This window comes from Notolabrus celidotus, chromosome 8 (genome assembly GCF_009762535.1).
Source record: "Notolabrus celidotus isolate fNotCel1 chromosome 8, fNotCel1.pri, whole genome shotgun sequence".
Classification (NCBI taxonomy): Eukaryota; Metazoa; Chordata; class Actinopteri; order Labriformes; family Labridae; genus Notolabrus; species Notolabrus celidotus.
This window is the reverse complement of record NC_048279.1, coordinates 8,245,317-8,251,429: the sequence shown is the minus strand read 5'-3', so window position 1 is coordinate 8,251,429 and position 6,113 is coordinate 8,245,317. Positions and strand designations below refer to the sequence as shown.

Below are 6,113 nucleotides of genomic sequence, written 5' to 3'. Positions count from 1 at the left end.
GCCAACATATCATGAGCTTTACTTCACAGTACTCTGTATGTTGGGGGTAAATGTGTGTGTTAATCTGTCTGCTAATGTGAACCACTGTCCTTTAATGATGTTTGGGGTTTGTTAAATGAGTCTGCTGCCTGTAGAATCTCACTGGGTTAGTCGTGTTTAGGAGGGATAGAGACATTTCCAGCACTCAGAGAGGGTGACAAGACCTCAGTGTTTTATTTCGAATCAAACAGGCTCAAGCTCCCCTCCAACCTGAGCTGGAGAGGCAGATCAGACAAAGAATGGAAATGAGGCTGAACATAGCATGCTTTGTGACATGATGAAATGGGGGCATGGTGAGATGTTAAGAGTGTGGGGATGCCATCCGTGATGTTGGCTAAGACTTCTCAACAGATATGCATTGGACCAAGAAAGCCCTGCTGGAGAGGAATCCTGTCGTCAGACAGGATTTACTGGAAAGCTGCACAGCTGGAAGGATAACACACTTCATTATCCTCCCAGGGAACCTTTCAAGAACTGCTGAGGGGCCCAGAACCCACTTTATGAGGCACTGATTTGAAGAATATTGCCAAATAGATGAAGCGATCATGGCTTGTTGCTCTCGCTCTGTATGTGCAGAATTTCTCCGTCGAGCTCTGCTGAAACATTGCACTATGGTGAAAAACAATTTTACCAGCTGCGTTCACACAAGCTCACACAGAGTAAATGGATCTCTTCCAGTGACAGAGAGCCCACCAAACGTGTTGTTAATATTCTCTTCTGCAAAGGAGCACAACATATCTTATTAATTGATTTTCATTATGAGCTGGCCTTTCACCATCATACAGACAGAGACGCTCCTTATGTGTTCTCTGTGTTTGCCAGACAGACTCTAAAAAATAATAAGTGGTAAGAACATTATTCAGTCTATCATGTGTAACACTGCAGAAGAACATTGTTGGCATTTGTGTTGAGCACCTTTTTGCATGGTAATTGTAAAAAAGCGTTTTTTAGTACAGAGTGACGAATGAACTACTGAGTGGGATGTATTTTTTCACTCTCACGCCGCTGTATAATGATGAAAAGCCATGTTTCCTTCTAACCAATTGAACCTAACAATACAGAGCAGACGGAAACAAAATGGCATCTTGGTGAAAAAACCTAAAAATATGACAAAAAGTTTCCCAAAAAGTAACTTTTTGATATTCACATGAAAATAACAAAACAACATTTTCAGAAATCTACAAATCTTGGAAAGCTTTTTTGAAAACCTTTCTTTTCAATGAGCTAAAACCAAGCGGTAACCTTCAGTCTCAAAATATGAAGCCCATGCAGAAGTGTTATAAATCGCAGTTCATCGAGCATTCACTGGAGGCTGGCTGCAGCCATTTCTACAGCCTGGTGGAATTTTTTTATTTAGACCGAATATTAGCTATTGTCGTTTTTTTTTATTATTAGTACAAGAATAACAATTATAATATAAGGATGGAGTTGAAGACTGACAGGTGATGGCTGCTGTTAGTATTCATGGGGTTAAAATTATATGTCATCCTAGAACAGCAGTATGTTTAGATTAGCATCTATCGGTTTGCAAAATCAAATTGAAAAAGGAGATTCAATTAAAAAAAACATGTAACCTCAAACCACATGACCATCATTCCACAACCAACGCTTGATACTGGAGTCTCCGTGGACCTCACTGTAAAATAAGGCCAAAATAATGAGTTCTATGTATTCTATGTAAAGCATTGAATCCCAAACAGCATGAAAACAGCATTATAAGTAAGACTTGCGTCACCTGAACTAAAAAAAAAAAAAAAACACGGTACAGATATGTAAATCCTTGTGACATTGTTCCCTGAAATGGTCTAGCTCCTTTAAATTCCCCTCATTGGATTGCTTGATGGACTTTGGAGCACCTGCAAGGTTAAGGCCGATTTTATCACCCAATAATCTACAGAGCCATGGAGAAATCTCCCATCAGCCACTGCTCTGTCTTGTTGACATTGTTGTTGTTGTCTAGTGCTGTGGTATTTTTGGCCACAGCGGCAGTGCTGTCATTGTCATCCTGACAGTCTGGGGGGAGATAGACGGCAGTTGTTCAGGTGAGAGCACAGATAAAGAGCTCAGCCAGGCGTGAACCTCCTCCTCCTCCCTCCTCCACGTTATTGTCTCTATCTCAGTCACTCCTTTTCTAATTCTTATTGCTCTGTCGTGTTCCCTCCCTGTCCGTCTCCTCTCTTTTGTTGGTCTTTTTCCATTATGAGCGTGCATCCTCTGCAGCCTTGCCTCATTAATACTGAACAAGAGAGTGCCGCGTGGCTCCACATGCAAAGGAACAGTTTTAAATAAAGAAAGCTTGCTGACAAAGATTTTGGAATTGTGGACAAGTTTGATTTTTCTCAGGTTTTCTTCTTCCCTAATTCTTGCTTTGCTCAGTGTCTTGATTTTCATTGTGAGCTTTAAAGGCTCAATCATTTTTGAAACAGCATGATAAAAAGTTTTCAGGAGCATGGTCAGAAATAATCATGCAAATGTGTCTCTGAGCCCCTGGTATAAGATGGTGCACATGTCACATTATGCTTTACTTCATTATGTTTGCATTGTTGTTGTAAGCCTCTTGGCATGCTGGCTTTAAAAGTTGGCTCAAAAAGCTACTAGCATCTTCTCGATTTGAACTGTCCTTGAATAGAGGATCCAGATTTTAATTGTTTTTAAAGCTCTTACCAGCCTTGCTCCTCGATACATCACAGATCTCTAGTCATTTAATGATCCAGCTCTTCCCTTTTAAAAGTTCCTCATTTGTCCCTCACAAAGTAAGAGATCTTTCTGTTTGGATGCCCATAAACTGTGGAAACGTTCCCCTCCGGACATTAAAATGGCGAGCTCTCTGAGTGATTTTAAAAGTAAACTAAAGACTTACCTTTTTAATCTGGCTTTTAACTTGGATAGTCACAGTGGGAAGAATGGTGGAAGGAGGACCTAAGTGCAGATCGAAAACAAAAGGTTTAATAAACAAAAGAACAAAAAGGTACAGACAAATCTTACTTAAAATGTCCAAAAACTAAATCCAAAAGGAAACACAAGTAGAAAGAGACACACAGTGAACACAAGGAAGACTTCTAATAATTCAAACCAGGACAGGAGAAAATAAAAACACAGAATAATTAACATAGGTTTGAACACAGGACAGAGGTGAAACTAATCAGGTTGATCAAAAAACACACAAGGACAGGAAGTCAAACTAAACTGGAAACACAGTGATCAAGAACTACAAAATAAAGCAGGAAACGCAAGACTAGACTAAAACACATGAAAATACAACAAAAGACATGGATCACTGAATAAAGGGAGGAAACAAAGTAAGAAACACAAGGAAAACACAAAACAATAATATTAGTATATTAACATTGTTACTGTTTTTACCATTGTTTTACCATTATTTTAATTTGTTTTATTTTATTTTATTTTTATAGTATTTATCTGATGTTATTCTTAAGTATTTCATTGAACTATCCTCTATTCTATTTTATTCTTGTATTATTTTACCTGTTGTTATTTTCTGTCTGTTATTTTGTGAAGCACTTTGGGCTGCATGCTTGAATGTACGAGAGGTGCTATATAAATAACGATGAGTTGAGTTGTCCCCTCTGTTCCGTCCTCCTCTTTGGTATGCAAGACCTATCACTGATAGCTAACATATCTAATGAGCAACTGGTGCCACTGGGTGACTGAGTACGAATGTCTGAAGCCCTTCTTCCATACACACCACTGTGCTTCAACAGGCAATTATTCAAAGAAAGGCCAGTGGATGGGCCACCAACACTTTGCCCTTGCTGGGTGTAATTAATTCTAAGTGTCAGCTCTGCAAATGATCCTCTTCCTGTGCACACTCTCTCACATGCATGCTCAAATAAAGCCATATGGATGGAGAGCAAATTCTCCAAAGGCCCCCATTCTTCCTGGTTTATAATGGATTAGAGCTATCCGTCATAACGCTGATTAAGAGGAATGGATTTCAACTGGTGGAATGAGGTTTCTTTGGTAATAAATCCCATCCTTTGGTGGATCTGAAGCTCCCACCTGCTTTAATTTTCCGTTTTATCCCTCATTTGTGAAAAAATGCTTTGTTGTTCTGAGCTGGCTCCTCATTAGCATTCACAAACACCTCCTCCCTTAATGATATCCATGGTAGATTTACTAGAAACACTGCAGGTAGGGACTCATTGGCATTTAGTGCTTCTAGATCTATGTAATGCTGTATTAAATGCCGGGTAGGCCATTTTGTGATGCTTCTTTTGGAAGTAATTGAAAAAGTTTTAGTCTTGGGATATCATTCACCGGGGAGTAAAATGTAACACTGTGGAGTTTGAAAGAATGATCATTGATGGAAATATAAGAGCTGTTCAGGAATCTCTTACTAAACATACAGATGGTAATACACAAGTCTGAGTCACATCATTGAACACCCACAGTGAAAACAGACAGTTGAAGTTATCACTGTACAGTTGCTGGGACGGGCTGAATCAGACAGTGGGAATAGTGTTTAAATTATTCAGTATGTAGTATTGCAATGCCCTAGTGTATGTGGTCTGTAAGGGAGCATGAAGGTTCTAGTTTACAACATTAACCATGTTTTACCCTGTATCAGATCCCTGTTTGGAGCCACTGTGTGCCTTCTTCAACTACAAGAACATAACACTGTGTAAACTACCTGTTGCCAAACTCCCGCATAATGTCACACATTTCCACATAACATCATCCGTTGGTTTCTGACAAGGTAATCAAAAGCAAAAAATGGTGGTTGCCTTATTGAAAACCCTGACTCCAACAGGATGTAGTTGAGGCCATAGCCTAGCCACCTGGCAAACATATACAACTCACCCACCTGTCAGTCCCTTTAGCCACACCCCCAATTTTACCTGATAATGCACAGCTTTTAGCTAAAAACAATCACACCCTGCACTGTCATTCAGATTAATATTGGCTCTAATGGGGATTCATTGCTGTTTTGGAGCCAGCTTCAAGTTGACACTTGAGGAACTGCACATCTGCATTCATTTTTCAACACTAGATATTGGCAGGTGGTGTAAACAACACCCTCCAACACTCACTTAGAGCTGCGCTAACAGTAACACTAGCTGCATGGCTGACTGACCTACCACAACCATGCCTAGCAGCAGCAGTTACTTGAACAAAGCGGGCTGTCCATCAGGCACCATTCCTCCATTAATTATGATCCTGGGAGGTCCCTAGTCCCCTTCCGTCCCTTTTCTTCTGTTTCCCTGTGTGTTTTTCTTGTTTGTCTGCTCACCAGGAGATGGGGGTGGAGTCAACTCACCTTGCTGCAATCAAGTCTGCTCACCTGTTGCTAATCTACAATCAAGCCACCAAATCTGTCTGCAATACTAAAGACCAGCTCAGCCTTCCACACATTGCCTGATTGTCCATTTACCAAGCATGGTACGCAGCTCAGGCCCTCTTGAATTGTGTTTTTGAAATAATGTTTCTCTTGAAAGAAACTAACTTTTTCTCTCCCTGTGACCAGATCTCCAAGCAACTTTTCTTCAACCAAATGGCCAGCTCCAGAACCACAGCCAGCCACTCACCATTCATAACGCACCCTGGAAAAGTGAACTCTACCTGCAAGTCCTCATTAAAACCATGTTTTCAAAACTTCAAACTTGCCTCCATTTTGTGTCTGTACTGTGTGTCCTAAACTGGATTTGTTGCAACAGATCCAACTCAATATAAATATGATACTCTGATTTAGTGTTTGTTTGATTATTTTACGTCATTCTTTTTTATGCACTCATCACAGATGTGTTTCTGCACAGCTCTGGTGGAGTCTGATAACTGGTAAATCTGGTTTCCCTCTTGGTGCCCCCTGCAGTAGAAAATTAAGCTTCTCCGCTTGGTGCCCCCTGAAGGCCTGGAGCATTTCAGTTGTCGTGGATGGATAATGCAGCATAATACTGTTGTGTTTGTTTTCTGGATTTGTTTGTTTCTGGTTTCTTGCATCATTTGTTCATTTGCAACCAATGATGAATTGTTGAAGCTCTTTGAAGCAGCTTTTGTCCTTCTCAGCCCCACTCCTGTTTCCCTTTGTTTGAACTATTATTCATAGCAGAGCATCA

At 40.3% G+C, this 6,113-nt stretch overlaps 1 long non-coding RNA gene across 1 annotated transcript; it reads left to right on the top strand.

Annotated features, from left to right (window-relative positions):
* Positions 1 to 4,956: 4,956 nt before the first annotated feature.
* Positions 4,957 to 5,659, top strand: LOC117817898. The gene is made up of 2 exons (XR_004632255.1): positions 4,957 to 5,439; positions 5,525 to 5,659. It is a non-coding gene; the product is annotated as an uncharacterized LOC117817898 (long non-coding RNA).
* Positions 5,660 to 6,113: the final 454 nt, after the last annotated feature.